The sequence below is a fragment of the Manis javanica genome, chromosome X, assembly GCF_040802235.1.
Source record: "Manis javanica isolate MJ-LG chromosome X, MJ_LKY, whole genome shotgun sequence".
Classification (NCBI taxonomy): domain Eukaryota; kingdom Metazoa; phylum Chordata; class Mammalia; order Pholidota; family Manidae; genus Manis; species Manis javanica.
Window position 1 is genome coordinate 124,102,491 of NC_133174.1, and position 17,835 is coordinate 124,120,325.

The 17,835-nt window shown below is 40.1% G+C and overlaps 1 protein-coding gene across 1 annotated transcript in view; it reads right to left on the reverse strand.

Moving 5' to 3' along the window:
* GPC3 (glypican 3) overlaps positions 1-17,835 on the reverse strand; it is a 410,784-nt gene that overhangs the window by 166,474 nt on the left and 226,475 nt on the right. The window lies entirely within an intron of this gene.

Sequence of the window (17,835 nt, forward strand, 5' to 3'; positions counted from 1 at the left end):
CTAAAAGCAAGGCTACAATTTTATAGGAGGTGGTTTCTTTAGAAACAGGACCGTTTCCCCCTCCCAGCCAAACATATTTTTTTCCTTTTCTGGAAGCAATCCAGGCCCTCCCAGTCCCACAGGCTCCTATTTCCAAACGTCCCATACATGCAGGTGCTGGACCAGTGTGGGAGGCCTGACCTCTCCTGGCACCATGCTGCCCTCTTGTTGCTGGAGCCAGAAAAGCTGTACACCAGAGTCCTTTCTTCCAGGGTTACTGTAAGGTCTCAGGATCTGGGTGGCCTGGTACTGCCCAGGACAGGGGCCTGGGCCATAGAGTGAGGTCTGGAAGTAAGAAAGATCCTCTTCCCTCCATTTAGTTCTTAGTCTCCGCCTAAACCCCAAGCTTCTGTGGTTCCTTCCACCAGTCACTGATTTCCCACAAACCCTGCCCCTGACTTTTCAGTTGCTGAAGGAGGCTTCACTTAGGCAGAAGTCCTCTAAGACACCTTCCCTGACCTTCCTAGGCTCGGTTTGATACCTTCGTAACCTGTCTTTAAATTGTCTGCGCACACTCATCTGTTCTTTGACTGTGGCTACACGCCTCACCAGGCCATGAAGTTTTTGAGGGCTGGTGCTGGCTTTTTCATTCTTTTATTCATATCACATGATCCAGTGCAGAACATATCTAAAGTACTCAGCATATACTCACTGAACGTATGGATGGAAGCTGTGACCTTGGTAATAGTCTGTGACTGGCTATAGTCTGCCCCTGAGTCAGGCAAGCATTTGCTACTGGAGAGAAACCTTACCGAATGAACTCAGTTCTCTGAAATTAACCAGGAAACAAAAGAAGCTTCATATACATTGTCAAACATTTAAGATATCATATTCAAATGTTCTTTTCTGCCCATATTTTAAAGCATTAGTTTAATTAACACTGACACTTTGAAAGTCCTAGAAATAATCAGGATCATTAGTGTCAGGCTGACGAAGGTATGAAGGAAGTTTCTATAATATAGCCCAAACTGCTTTCACAAGATTGTCTGGAAATAAATAGCTCACTGTGAAATTTATGACTTGCTTTATATATTAATCAACGGTACAGTGGTGCTCTAACAAGGTTAAAAGTGTTCTCTGATTTCCATTCTAAAGATAATTTCAATCAAGCAGCCTAACAGTCTAGCAGTGTAGGTCATTCTATAATTCAATTGTACTAATGACTATAGCATGCATGCAAACAAGAGAATAACACAAGCTAAGAGACCAAACCTAGAAAAACTGCTTTGTAAAAAAAGCAACAACAACAATGATTTGCATCTTGCATTTTCAATGACCTCTGTAATACTCATCTGCAAATGAAATGCAATCACTCCTCAGGGCCCAACAGACAGATACCTTTTGTTCCTGCCCATCCATTTGTGTAAATTATATATGCTGACCTTTAATTGGCTATAACTGGAGCACATTTTGAGCAACACTTTCACATTGATTTGCTTAGACTCGTGTAAGAGTGGAAGCAGGGAGAAAGAGGACTGACAGTTTCAATTCACTACTTTACAGAGCCACATATTTCAAAGATTCTCCTAGCCTCAATTGCATATTTATATTTGATTCCTTCCACATAAGGAATTTCTCAGGTAACTTGTGAAAAAATAGATCCAAAAAAACCTGGCAAGAAATTTCATCCTCTGTCTTTTTCATTTTTCTTCTTCACATAAAAATGCTCTTGGCAGTCTGTGCATTGAAATCCATACTAATTATGCATCTATTGTGATTTCTAGGAATTCTACAATCAAAAAGCAAAGAAAATCAAGGAGCATCTTAGATGCTACTTGAATATTTTTAGGTAGAAGAAGGTAGAATAATTCTAAAAGCAAACCTTAGGAGTGTACTCACTATGTCATATCAAAAGAACAGACGGTATAGCAGGAAGAGTACTCGCCTGTTTCTCAGAAGCTATAGGTTTTACCCTGATTTAACATTAACTGGCTCAGTTTTAGCAAATCATTTGCCTCAAATCATGTGCCCCAGCATTCTCATCTTCAAAGTCAGGAGACTATCCTAGATATTTGAGGGTCATTCCGAATGTAGCCTTTTCTGACTCGAAAGGTAAAGTGAAAAACTGATTAAAAAATAAAACCCAAACTTTATTCCACCTACAGGACAAGGGTAAGAAGAAGGCGAGACCAAGAAAAGTGAGAACATTTTCCAGGATCAGAGATGGGGAGAAGGTTTCGATAAGAGAAACAAAGGCCCTAACCCAATGTCAGTGGTTCCCTGGGATGTTTTTGAACACAGACCATTATGAGAAGCTTGTGATTTGGGAGGATACTTGCTGTGGCATCCCTGACAGAAGAGAGCCCCAGCTTACAAAAATGCCATGAAGCCAATCCCAAGAATGAAGAGACAAGTACTGAGGGTCTTTTTTATGGACAAGTGTACATGGGCTTAAACTGGACTATCTGTCTCTACTTCTACGCTTAAGTGTGTCACTCCCCCCTATAAGTTAATGTTTCATTTAGCCAATTAGCCAAACAGTACAAAGCAAACATCTTGAAGTAGTTACAGATTTTTCCTTTGATCCAAGAACTTACAGATGCTACTAAAATACCCACTTAATATTTGTTTTTCCTGTCTTTACAACACGCAGCCACATCACATTTGTTTACTTTGCTATGTTTCTAACCTTCACTTTTCTGCCCTGCTGGCTTGTCTACCACATTCTACCAACTAATCTCCCCACTCTGGCTTGAAAAGATAAAACAAGGAAATGTCTGCTCTGTCTATGTTAAGCCTTTCTAGCTGCTGGGCTGAAAGATTTGTTTCCTTTTTTGTCCAGTAGTCTCTTTCATGCTGCAGAGTAAAGCTCTCCAAATAGATGTCTTCACTTGCTGCTTCTTCAAAGTGGTGCGTTGCCTTGAAAATTGTATTCAGTGAGTGTTTTTCTTTCTTTCCCTTCTGTTGTAACTTTGAAATCCACGGCTGGTGCCCAGGAGGGTTGGCTGGGGTGGGGTGGGGTTTCTGGCTAATACTCTTAAGTAGGGAAATCTAGATGCTGTACTAAAAGAAATGAGTGAAGGAAGGAAAGGAGGAGCAGGCAGGTAATTTAGATTAAGGAAAGCCTGATGGCCCATAGATACATGTGCCTATAAATGTTATATTTTTCTGATAGATTGACCTTTTATCAGGATAAAATGTTCTTCTTTATCTCTAATAATATTTTTATCTAATGTTTATTTTCTTCTAATATTAGTGTAGTCATTACAGCTTTCTTACACTTACTATTTGTATGATATATCTTTTTCAATTCTATCCAATCTGTTAGTATCTTTGAATCTAAAATATGTCTCCTATAGATAGCCTACAAGTTGTATGTATTTTTTATCCAATCTGACAATGTCTGTTTTGACTGGAGTGTCTAATCCATTTACATTTAATGTAATTACCAATATGGTAGGATTTACACCTGCCATTTTACTCTTTGTTTTCTGCATGTCTCATGTCTTTTTGTGTCTCTGTTCATTGTTTGCTTTCTTTTCCATTAAGTGAATATTTTCTTGTTTAACATTTTGATTCCTTTAAACATTTATTTTTACTTTTTTTGTTATTTTCTTAGTAGTTTCTCTAGGGCTTATAGTACACAGCTTAAATTATCAGAATCTACTTCAGATTTATACTAACTAAATCCAGTGAGATACAGATAAACTACTCCTTTGGTTTTCTTAAAATGCCCTGTCTACTATGGTGGCCAAATAATTGTCTACTTGTTTTCCTACAGTTTGAAAATGATCTGTTATGCTGGAAAAGGCCCTGGGGTAGTTCCTTACTGTCAGTTCTGCCAACTGATTCTCAGTCTTGTTTTGCAGCCATCCACTTCTTTGTGCTTTAAAATTAGGTTCAAAATTTCTAATTGCCACATTTAAAAGGTAAGAAGAAATAGGTGAAATTAGTATTTTTAATTAGCCCAATATGTCATAAAATTATCATTTTCACATGTAATCAATATTTCTTAAATTGTTAATGAGATATGTTACATTCTTTTTTTCATCTTAACTTGGACTAGTTCCATTTCATGTACTCAATGGCCACGTGATACAGATTGGACAATGCGGTTCCAATCTTCCCTCTGGGAAGGAATTCACAGGGCACTGCTGTTATCAGTGTAAGAAAGCTGTAATGACTATACTAATATTAGAAGAAAATAAACATTAGATAAAAATATTATTAGAGATAAAGAAGAACATTTTATCCTGATAAAAGGTCAATCTATCAGAAAAATATAACATTTATAGGCACATGTATCTAACAATAGAGCCCCAAAATATGTGAAGCAAAAACTGAAACACTGAAAGGAGAATAAACAATTCAGCCATTATAACTGGAGATTTCAATACCCCCATTTTCAATAATGGATAGAAAAACTAGGCAGAACATCAACAAAGAAATACAACTTGAACAACACTACAAACCAATCAGACATCTATAGAACACTGCACCTTAGGACAGCAGAATATATATTCTTCTCAAATGCACATGGAACATCCTCCATGTTAGACCATATGCTAGCCCATAAAACAAGCCTCAATAAGTGAATAAGGATTGAAAGTACACCAACTATGTTTCTGAACCACTATGGAATAAAATAAGAAACCAATAACAGAAAGAAATTTAAGAAATCCACATACATATGAGAATTAAACCACACACTCCTAAGTAACCATATATGTGGATATTAAACAACACACTGGTAAGTGTGTTATCTCTAAGACCCTAGGTATGAAAGGGTCAAATAAGAAATCACAAAGGATATGATGAAATACTTAGAGATTAATGAAAATGAAAGCATATTATACCAACACGTATGTGATGCAGCTATTGCAGGGCATATAGGCAAGTTTATAGTGTTAAACAACTATTTTGAAAAAAAAAGATACTAAGTAAATAACTTAAACTTCACCTTATGGCACTAGAAAAAAGAAGAGCACATTAAAACTAACCAAGAAGAAGGAAAGATCTATAAAGTAGAGCAGAACTTGGTAAAATCAAGAATAGAAAAACATTAGAGAAAATCAACAAAATCATAAGTTGGTTCTGTGATAAGATCAACAAGATTGATAAACCTTTAGTTAGAGTGACAAAGAAAAAAGAAAGAAGATTCAAATTACTATAATCGGGCATGAAAGAGAGGTTATTACTACCAGCCTTTTGCAAATAAGAAGAGTTTTAAAAGGAAATACTAGTGACATGTCAATGTAGGTTCATTGGTTGTAACAAATGTACCACTCTGGAAGGGGATGGTGATAGAGGGGGAGGTTGTGGGTGTGTGGGCTCAGGAGGTATTATGGGAGCTCTCTGTACTTCCTGCTCAATTTTCCATGAACTTAAAAGTGCTCTAAAAAAGCCTACCATTTAAAATAATAGTAGAAGATGTGCTCTTTCTCATACTTCTGATTTTGTGGGTAGAGATTCACGCTGTCTGTGCTCTTGATGGTGCCTCATTATCCCAAGGGTGAACTCCATTTCCCTTTAGCTTGATTTAAAAGAAGAACTAAACACCTACTCTATATAAGACACTGTATACTAGGGGGTGAGGAGAAGAGAATGATAGTCTCACACATTAAAACTGATGCTTGCTATAAGAAAATGGCAAGTAAGTCATAGTTGAGACATATAGTATTTTTCCATATTTTTTAAAATATAGAATTTGTAACTTATTTGTATTGTGCTAGCATGAGTGGGGCAATAATTATATTAAGTAAACACTGCAGAGGACATGTACCTAGAAAAACTCATTTTCAAATGGTTTGATTCACTTTCCATCTTCTTTTTACTCCACTAAAACTCCCTTCACTTCCTTCCCCACAGCTTCCTCCCTTTCCCTCCGTCAAAAGAAATAGAGTGATAACCCAAATCAAGACTCAAAAAAGTGACTGTCATTCATTATAAAGGGGGAGGAGACTTTGAGTCAGCAGGACAGCTAAGAATAGACAAGAAAATTTAGCGATTTAATAAAACGATAATATCTACAACAAAGAGACATCATTAAATTATCCCAAAGATATGTAATAGACATCTATTCATTTTTACACCGACCTAAATTTAATTATCATTTAACAGTGGTACTCAACAAAAGCAATTTCACATTATACTGCATGATACATACTCCAAATCAAAGGAGCCATAATAAACACAGCTTGAATTCTCCCTCTCCTCCCAAGGATTTCACCTCTACACCCGAGGAAAGGAAGATAAAAGCCAAAAATCCCCATCAGGAATCTAGATATATCATACTGCCCTTTATTCATGAGTCTTATATGAAGACCACTGTGAGCAGCTAGAAAACTGGTGTGTTCAACGTGTTCTGCCTGGCTTAGAATCAATCCACCTGAACATCTAAGAGAACATGATTGATCCCCCCAGTTATTAGTAGCAAGAGTTGGACAAATGGAAGGAGAGGCCTACAGCCACACAGGCTGAATAACACAGTGAGTCAAAGACTAGTAGGAAGTCCATGTCCTTAGGAGAAATGTAGAGAATCTGGCCAAGCCACCTCACCTGAAGCAGCCATCCTGACACTAAGAAAATAAATTAAAAATTCTGCTGCAAACCAATTGCTTTGGTTTCTTGGAAGAGCTTCCTGATACTTATATTCCCAACTCCTGGCATAGGGTTTTTGTCACAGGAGCTCCATATGTACTTACTATCAATGGTGCTGCTAATGAGAGGACCCCAAAGATGAAGAGCACACGTGAGGGAAGACCTAAGAAGAAAAGGCCACTTTGTCTCACAGCATCTGAAATGGATCATGTTACAGGTCAGATTTTATAGTGCTACAATGTGCCAGGCATTGTTGATTTTCATAGTCATTCTAAAATGCTGGCATTTTTATCCCCCTTCTATAGGCGAAGCAACTAAGGTTCAGGGAGATTATGCACTATGCCCAGGGTCACTAAGATAAGGAATGGCTGAGCAGAGATTCACATCTTAGCTCCTAAACCTATGTTCTTTCTTCTATAGCACACAACCTTTTCTTACTCTGTCTCTTGCAACCCCACGCTGACCCATTTCTGGGCAGGGTATCGACTCAGCTTTCCATGGTTGCTCTTAAAAATCTCTATGGTGCTATTAAAAATGAATGTTTGTTGTAATTTATTATTCCTGGTATCTCCAAGAGTCTCTGGTCAATGATAACCAGAGCTGAGACAAATCTGAATGGGGCTTTTCACAGCAGAGCAGTTTGAGTCATGCATTCATTTTTTTTTAATCAATGCATTACAGATTTAGAAGAAATGGTGGGAGAGGAAACAGACTTTAAAACTTGATAAACACAGATGTGTGAGGGAAATGTTTCCACCAGTGTGTATTCTTTTACCCTCTGTGATCTGGGAGTTGTTAACATCCTTTCATACTGGAAGGAAATATAGCATGTATTCTATAGCTTCTATAAGTCAAATTTCATTAAGCCAATTTATCACAATTACTGCTTCACTTTTAATCAGAGTAAGGACACCAATTTAGTTTCCTGCTCTTTTGTCTAGAGTACTTTGTTCAGAAAAACTTGTGAAGAGACTGTTCAGAGGTGATTTAAAATGTTCCTAATTTTAAAAAAATCTGCTAGAAGGTTGCTACAGTCAAGAAACCCATTAATTTTACATTGAGGATTTGTTAAGGAGCATGGGACAGTTGAGTAAATCAGAAACTCAGTTACCACCAAACTCCTTCCATGTTTGGAAAGAGATCATTACAGGATTTAATGCATAATAAGAAAGTCACAGAGCTTGGTGTTTCACCATTCTTTGGATTTCTGATATAGGGGAAAAATGTAGGTGACATATATATGTTTTAAAGTATCCATTAAACCTCAGCTCATCAAGAGTGGGTTTTTTTTTTAAATAAAAAGGTAAATGAGATAGCCCCTCATTGTGGATGAAGTCTGAGCTCCAAGCAGATTTAGAAAAATCTTATTAGGTTAATACAAGTGTGGGGAAAAGCAGAAAAGAAATGCTAAGCCCATTGGAAGTTTCCATGCTATTCTACAGGCCACGTGTAGGAAACAGGATGAGTAATCACTGAGAGAGCAGGCAGGAGTGAAAGCCCCTTAGCAACCTCCTGGCTCTCCACTCTGTGTCATTTCTACCAACAAAGTAAGCTTGCATCCAGCCAGGGAGGGTGGCAGGCTCTGCCCACACATTTGAAGACTGGGTCTGGCCCTGGGACACGAGGAGCTCCTCAGGGGAGAGCAGTAGAGAGCTCCTGCAGTAGAGAGCAGCCAAAGCCACTTGTAGCTGGCACCTACTTCCAAGCTTCTCTGCCTCAGTTTTCTAACCTGTAAAATGCCACTAATGATGATCCTTCCTTCTCAGGATTGTTGTAAACACTAAGTGAGTTAATCCATGTAAAGAGCTTAGAGCTATGTGTGTGGCACGTAGCAAGTGCTTAATAAATGATCACCCTCATTACCATTAGCTTCATTGTATATAGATTAAGTTACTTTTCCAAGGCCACTGTCCAGAGGTAGCACAAGGCAGAGAGCCGATGCCAATATTCCGATTCCCGGACTACTGTGATTTCCAGCAGACAGTGCAAAGCAGGAGATTTCAGAAGCACCAGAAGGTTCACATACCCTTAAATAGTTCCCCTCCCTCCAACTGTGTCACAGCAACTGAGATCTCCATCCTTGAAGATCCTTTTGAAGAGTTTCTAGCAATATCTAATTTTGCTAAGTGAAGTGCTTGTTCTGTAGGAAAGGGAACACGTTAGGGAACAAGCAGAAGTTGCAACGGGCCTCTTGTGATGACTGAACTATGATCAAATATTGTCATTTTAAACCAACTACAGACATAGTGAACAAGACCCTGAGCAAGTTACAATCTTGAAGGACAGGGAGAAGAAACCGGCTTAGAGTAGAGGTTGGTCAGAGTGGAGGCTGGGCAGCTGGAGAAAGAGGGCAGAAGTCTTTCAGCAGAATTTAGAGGAATTCCTTTACAAACACTATGCTCTTAGGTTTCATCCCATGAACCTGAGCCTCAAACGTAGATCTGATTACTCATGCTTTTCTAGAAGCATAGGAGAAACTTACAGAACTCAGAAGAAACATGTATATGTGGACAGGCTGATGTCTATGCCAGATCAGTCTCCTTCAGCTCTACTTCAGGAGTTTTTCTGATAAAAATAATTCACAGCATAGGCTTGAGTTAGAAAGAGAGGGATTTGTCTATTGACTATATAAGAATACCAAGAGTGACTTCCAAAATCATATGTAGAATTTTTTTCTTTGGAAAAAAAAAATAAGGCAGCACGTTAACTTCAAGCAGTGCTTGGGCTGCATATTTTATGAGGTTTATTGCTACTGCCTGTCTTTGATGGGCTCTATTGGTGGCTGAAAGTACAAACATACTGATTACAATCACTCTTTCCTACATTTAGGAACAAAATAATTATCTGCAAAAAGCAGAAAGGCTTAGATAGATTCTCAGTCAGTAAATGATAATAGACGGCACCCAAATATAATGACTCTGTTTCCTACTTTATCTGGTTTAGGCATTCTGAGTGGAATGAAAAATGGAAAAATTAATTTGCTTTCTGAATATTTCTCAGAAAGGATTTGAATTGGAGAAGAAGGCAGCAGCATCGACCCTCCCCCACCCCGTCCGAAATATGAAAGCAGCCTTACGAGATTATGCGCCTCCCAAAGGGACATTTTTTTTTGTCTCCCAGCTTCCAGCTTGCTTTTATTTGTTTTTGTTTTACTTTATATAGTAATTTGTTTGAATGATATGCTTAATATTTATACATGTACTCTTTTACTAGCTGTTTTATAATACACTTACACATTGTTATATTTAAGATGCTTTATATATGAATTCCACCATTTTTTATTTACAAAAAAAATGTTTACAGTGTTATTGAGGTATACCTTTGGATTTCTACAGTTCACCCATTTCACCTGTACAATTTAGTGATTTTTTAATTAAATTTACCAAGTTGTGGAACCACCCACACAGACCACTTCTAGAACATTTTCATCAAGCTGGTAAGATTCCTCAGGCCCATTCCAGCATTGCTTTTGAGAAGGCTCATGCATTCTGAATCCCGATCCCCAAAGGGACATTTATAAGGGACATTGGAAGTCTATACTTTCACCAAACAAAGGTTTTCTTCCTTTATGAACATTAGGGGGTGAATGATACACCGCGAGACCCAGAACAGAGCCCAGCACCAGCACTCAGCACCGTGGGGCTGCCGGTAATGATGAGGTTTGTATTTTATCTTACAAAGGCTGCAACATGCTGGAAGAAATCAGTCCCCAGTTCCCTCATCTTGGCCTTTTTGTGAAACTCTTCATTACAGCAAACGTAACCACCCTCTCCCTTGAGGAAATTACTGGATTACAGCATGACCCCATTTAAAAATGTTTCTGTGATGTTCAAAATAGGTCCTCCATTATTCGGGTGGGGGTGGGAAGATTGTCTTTTAAGAAACCATCCAAGTAGAAAGCATTTTCTTCCAGAGACCTGGGCAAGATAGCAAAAGGCACACAGAAGAGGTTAGTGAGCCAAGGTCACCTGTGATGCTATTGGGAGTGAATGATGTAGCACCACAGGTGGCCAAGAGTGACCTTATTCTGAGTCCGGGCAAGGGAATCAGAGGAATCACACAGTGTACATGACTCCATGTTTTCTGAGGCGTTTCAGGTTTTGCAATGACAAGAGCAAGGAGCCAGGGGGCTTTGCTGCCCTGCCCGGGCAGGTGGTAGGTGACGGCTTTCACTGTACTCTCGTTCTTATGTTCGCCCAATGTAAAAATGGCATTTGGGACTCCTTTTACTGTCAATTCTGGGAGCACATGGGCTCTCAGAATGTCAGGTCACAAGGAGGACTCTTCCTGGACTTCCATCCACTTGGGCGAATATTCCTGACTTTCTAACCTTTCTGAATATACTCTGAGGACAAAGCAGTCTTCCACGTCACTCCCAGCAGACATGGATAAGCATTTGTTTACTCCTCTGTGGTTATTACATCCCTCACCTGACAAATGAAAACTTCTCTCAGCCAAGCCACTTACCAATGCACACTCCCAGCCCCAGAACCTGAACAAGAAAGAAAGGAAACAATAGCTCGGAGACCCACAAAGAGCGCAACAGCATAGTAGCTGGGGGCCCAAAGTCACTGTTTATTCTTAACAAGAGGTGACACCCATACTTCCTATTTAAAGTAATCTCTGAATACTTTCATACTTTCTTTTTACAATATTCTCTGAAGAGCTGAGAACACTGTACTGTTCTTCACTGTTCTGTCCTTGGCTGTGCCTTCTGCCACCTTCCAGCAGGTGGCACATAACCCTGCCTTTTGGCTAAGTCAGGGCTAAGCTAAGTGTCCCCCGCTAACTTCGAAGCTCTTTGTCTGATCCTCCACAGGCACTGTGCATCTAGGAGGTTCTCGCAGCCATCCAAGGTTGGGGGATTGTGTGCTGCAAGATGATTTTCCACGGGTCTCCTGTGTTTCTGCATATCATATAAACAGAGGTACTTCATTCCCCAGACTACCTTCTCACACTGTGTTTGTAGAGCAAACAGCCTTGGAAGACAGAGATAGTGTTTTTCCCTTTGGACAAAAGAACAGGTAGGCTTTCCACCTGTCATGATAGATCTGAGTCCCCTAGGCTCCAGGCTCCTCTCCTGTAAATCAGCTCACTGAGCATGCAGGGGTCATCTGGCACTCTCTGCCTTACCCCATGGGAATTGAAACTTGGGGATCTGGCACAAATACTGATAATTTTGCTACTGCTATGGCTATGAGAAATAACTCTATGAGCCAGGAGTCTCATGTCTTTAATCAGCATCCCTGAAACTATGGCCGACTCATTGGTTAGCTTGCAATTAGGGTAAAAATCTCAGATCTTTCGTGGTTCTTGAAGACATGTTCCTGCCACATTCACGCACAGACCACAGAAAGGAGGAGAACTTTCTTCTAGAGATTCGGAACATACAGAACAACCGGTAATCATGCTGCCATTTCTGGTCAAGGTCAACACAAGTAATTCTAGATGCATGAAGAGCCCACACAATTTCCTAATATGACCTGTAATATATGTAATTTCAGAAAGAAGCATTTAAAAAAGCTTCCCTTGTGTGACTATTGTTTGAAACTTGCCTCAAAATGAACATTTAGTGCTTAAAAGTCATACCAATTTTTTCCTTTGTAGTCTTCTCTTCAATAAATAGGTAATCTGTGTTTAAAAACTATATATTTTCCCAGTGGGAATCAGTAAAGTTATTTTTATTGTGAGTTGAGAAAAGATGGCAACCTGTAAACATTTTTGTCTTACCAGAAATGGACCTCATGGAAATAAAGTTGCTTACCACAGTTCTAGATACTGACCTGCAGACACTAATTAGGTAGCACCCCATTTCTTTGTATAACTTTGAAATCACTTCGTATTGCAAACAACTGGTATGAATTCAGACAAGGTATCTCTATCTGAGACTAAAAAGGGAAAGTCCAAAGCAATAGCATGAGGAGAAAAACACTGACATTCTGACACCTGAGAAATAACCTCAGCCTTCAAAAGTGGAGAGGAAGGTAGGGCTAATCTTGGAAATTCTGATGAGTTACAGTCACTCACACAGACAGCAATGTATAAGAATTTGATAGAGTGAATTATTATTGAGGATCAACAGAGAATCTTCCCCAGGGCTTCCTAGCACACATAAATAAATACTGACTTCACTGAAGATGTCTTCAGAAATTCTCGCAAAGGAAATGGATGTACTTGGATACCAGAGCACGTTAGGTTCTCAGTAGGAGATGCTTCAACTAAGGAAACTCCATAATGGAGACTTGGATGTACTGTTAAGGTCCCAAATCAAAGGCAATGCACTAAAAACTATCTATTAGTCCAAAGGGCAGATTTCAAACACTGCAACTGTAAGATAACCCTATGGCTCACCACTGGCACTGCTCACGCAGATTCCAGGCAGTCATTTCACTGTGTGACTGTGTGCTCCATCACCTACACAAACATTCCTTCTTCCACTAGAAACTATTCTGTGCCTTTAAGAGTCAGGAAGACTAAAAACCTCATGCTTTTTAGTACTTCATTGGGAAATACTACAGCAAGAGTCTCCACGGAGGGAGAATGAATTTAAAAACTGATTGTGTAGCTGGAAAAACAGTAGAGAGTAAAGCAGGATATTAAATAAGATACTAGAAACCTACTTAGCCCACGTTCTGGGAATGAAGAGATTCCGGTGAAGACAGCCTGGAAGTACCTGAGAGCAGTAGGGAGTTGCTCTGGCTTTGAATCTTAGCTCTGCTACCAGCCTAGTGAGGCAGCAACAGAGGCACAGTCATCTTTGTAGCCACTCTCTGTGACACCCAGTGTCTGTCATAGTGCTTCCACAATCAGATGTTCAATAAATGTTTCCAGAAATGAATCCTATTTCAGAGGGTGCTAAAATAAATATCACAATGGAGGAAAAAGGGGGAGAAACAGCGGTGGTAGAAAAGGTTGCAATTTTGCACAACATTCGGTGAGGCATATAACAAGCCAAGGTAATGAAATTGTGGGAGAGGAAGCACTAATGCTGAGAAACCCTGAGATGAATCAATAAAGAAAGTACATGAGTACAAATGGAAAAATTAAAGTGCAAACAGCCATGTGAGGCTATGTGAGCAATTACTTTGCGGGGTTGGTAATGAAATCACAGAAAGTTTTGGAAAACTTTCTAGCAGAGCAATAAACATCCATGCTGATTAATTACTCATTTAATTAATGGGTGTGAAATGTACAATGGCTGTGCATATAATCCACACATAATATATGGTAATGACAATCAAAATGGTTTCGGAGTAAAAACAATTGCATTTTAAAAAGAAGGTTGTGGCATTCAACAATTTGGGTGCAGTGTAACAACAATGCTGAAAATGTACATAGTGAAACCTGTACATATTTGTATTTGCTTCGAGGTATAAGATGTGGAATTCAATAAAAGGTAAGTACATCAGTGATATTCCAACCCAAATACTATTAAAGACCTTCTCAGTACTTGCTTGGGGCCACAAGTGTAGATGAAGAGTCAAGATGGATCTGTCTGCAGTCCCATCACTAATACTTCCTTGGACTTTGCAGTACAAATTTTCTCTCTCTTTCCCCTTCCTGCCCCCCACACCCAAGTACATACATGCACACAAACCCATTTTCACACACTGTTTTGATTCACTTGTTTGTACTAAAATAACATTATATGTCTTAGCACTTTAAAAATAAGTTTAAGAAAAACTCATTCATTTGGCATTTAGAAAGATGTAGTAGAAAGAGCACTGGACTGGCTCTTAGTGAGTATATGCCCCATGCCTCCAGCTCTGCCAGGTACTTTGAACCTATCATCCCAGCTAATCCCCATATGTCAACCCCATTTTATGTGGGATGCGAGGTCCCAGCTTTGCCATGAACTGTCATTCATTTCCAACCTCTGGACCTTATCTTTCAAACAATGTGGCTGGATTTGCTCCTCAGGGAGTATCAGAATCGATTGGGGCACTTTCAAAATGACAAATTCTCCGGCCTCTCCACAGACCTATGGTATCGGAATTCCCAGGGCCGGACTCCAGGAATCTGTTTAACAAGTTCCCCAGGTGTTTGTGAAGATGAGCCAAGTTTGGGAACCGACGCTTACCCCCTCCAGAGGCGCTGGCCGCAACCACACCCCTACTGGTGCTTGCACGCCTTCACTTGGTAGCCCAAAGGACTGGACACCATCTTAGGGAAGGAAAACCGAAGCACTAACGGGCCATGCTTATAACAATTTAACAGTGCCCTGCTTGCTTAGAAGACCAAAATGTTGTTCATAATCTAGGGAAATGATAGCCACCAAAACAACTGGGCCAAGTCCCTGTATGGCAAACGTCATGGCATGGTGCACAGCTAAATCAGAAGGCGGTCCCAACAGAGCTAAGGAAGAGCATATTTTCAAAGGTTCCTCTCAACCTCAAGCAGGACTGATTGGCAGAGTTTTATATTTTATCATGACAGGAAGGTGGGGGGGGGGGTGCTACAGTAGAATCTCATTAATGCTTTAGTTTTAAATCAGCTTTTGCTAGGGGCATTCTATGGGTGTGTAAGCATGAATAGAGTTCGGCAGTCTACCCAGCCCTCACTTCCTCTCCCCGCCTTCCCCCCACAAATGGCCCTGCCCCTTTCAGGCCTACATAGAGTAAGGGCTGGATCACACCTGGACAATGATTCCCCCACCCCTGCCATTTGGTATATATTACTTAGACTTGCTGATCATAAAACGGTAACAAGGCTGAGTTTACATATGCTTTCTGTTCTAGTTCAGGCATTCCCTGGGGAAGGCAGACTTCACGCTCTCGTAACCAGCTGAGAGCTGGGAGCAATCAGACCCTTAATGGCCAAAACAGAAAGGGACTGCATCACTGAGCAGCTCTTGACAGCCAAGGCCTTTCTTCCTGAATGATAATGACATGTAATGTCCTCGCTTTGAGTGTGTACACAAGCACACAAAGACACACACACACACACACACATGCATGCATGTGTGCACCTAAAATATATCAGGTTTGGCGCCCTGAAATAGCTATCCAACTTAAGTTCACAATGTCTGCAGAAACTTAATGGAGCTTCTAGAGCGAATGTCTGGGAGGGTCCAATGGGAGATAGACTGGAATGGTAGAAAGAGAGGTAAATTGTAGCAGCAAAAGACCTAGGATTCTACTTCTGGCTCTTCCATTAATTATATAACTTTGGGTAAGCCTCCCTGAACTATATTTCTTCATTTGTAAATCAATGGGATTGGACTAGATAATCTTTCAGGGCCCTTCCTACATTCACATTATAGTGAAATGTTCACTCTGGTGAAATTTACTCAGTTACATGTCTGTCTGTCAACCAGACTGACCTTCTCAAGACTTAAGAACTGTAACTTTGAAGACCTAGGATGTGGCAAAGTGCCACAAACAAAGCAGATGCTTAATAAATGTTTACTAAATAAACCTTCATGTCTGGAGCCCAACCAAAACAGTGTACTTAATCCCTTCCCAGCTTGCCACCCTATGTTTTTGTTTAAAAGCACTAGAGGAGAATACATGTTTTCAAAACCAATTATGTTGCTGTCAAGTGACCAAGATCAGATGCAAACTTTAAACACTCTGGTACTCTGTCTTTTAATATTATCTCTGTATGTTTCCTCTTCTTGAAGACATTCCATGGCTCTGCATCCTTGCTTTGAATATGGCACATAGTGGGCCCTCAATCAATAGCAGGTGAATGAATGAACATGTGAATGCACTGACTTTTCATTTTTCTAGTTCTGTGAGATTTACATCTGCCTAAGGCCTGAGAATCTGGTCTCGAATTATAAAGCAGTCAAGGGAATAATTAGCCACTGAAGAACACTATCGTTTGATTGGGTATTTCTGTTCATTTTACTATAAAATATTTTCTCAGCAAATGTGTTTTAAATGGCTAACATTGTAAATGGGGTAATTAGAGCAGCTCTGGAAGTAGCCATGCTGAGGGTTGCATCATTTCTGTCCCTCCTGCCTAGTTTAATTCACCAAAGAAACCAATTACCCCTATAGCTTTGTATGACCAGAGTTTAAAGACAGGGCTAAATGGTCCAGTCTGCCCTCCACATTCTGGGTAAGCTACGGCTCGGTGTACACTGCACTTGCACTGTACAGAAGCTAAGACCAGGAGTCAACCGAGCTAGCCATGGCTGGGCTTGAATTTCAGTTCCCCCCACCTCCATTTAACTAGCTTGAGATCTTAGGGTAGGTCTTTAACCTCTCTTAGCTTCACCTCCTCCTGTGTAAAATGGAGACAATATTAGGACCTCTCTCATGAGTTACTGTGAAATAATATTACGTAAACTGGCCAGCAGAGCATCTGAAATGTAGGACTTCAACAGTGCTAGTGTATTACACGATTCTGCCATTTCCTTCTACAAGGCTGGCAGCATGTGGGAATCAGTCACTTCCACTGTAGTGGGACCTGGCTGGGAACTCTTGGCTGTACATTCATTCTTCTCTACGGTGAAAAATGGGTGTCCCCTGTGGTTCCGAATGTGTGTACTCTAGCCTGGCAGGTACAACAGAACCAACAGCGTCTGACGGAAACCAAGCACACTGTTGCCACACTGATGGAACTGTCCCCCATCACAAACCCCATCAGGCTTAGACTGGTATGATTAGGGCTGCAAAAACACCGACTGGGAAACCTGGATGTTTTGCCTCACTTATGTTCTTACGTAGGTTTGGTTAGCGGGTTCCAGCTGGGTCTCCAGTATTTAAAGTCACTAACTCAAAATGGTCATGTGACACACATTAAAAGCTTGGGACTGAAATAAAACTCTGAAAAATTGGTGATAATCTAATTAAAAGACAGATTTGATCAATTTCTGAATCATGGCTCTTCCACTAACTATACATAGCTGGGCGCCACTGGGCAAGTTACCGTTTCACTGAGCTTCCGTTTCCTCATGTTTAAAATGGAGAAAGTGGCTCCTACCTCATAGGGTTGTCATGAAGATTATGATAACTAACAATGATGGTAATTATACCTAATATTTACTAAAGACTTACCATGCACCAGGTATAGGCTAAGTGTGTTAACACATGTTATTCTTTATGAAGAAGATTTCATTTTATCCCTATTTTATGAATCAGAAATACAAGGCTCATAAAGATAAAATGATTCACCCAAGGTCCCATAGCGAGCAAGTTGGTGGAACTAAAATTGAAACTCGGGTATTATGACTTCATAGCCTGTGGTCTGGATGTGCTGCCTAGCTCTGTGAGGTCATTTAGACCCTCTGATCTTTTTCTCACTTCT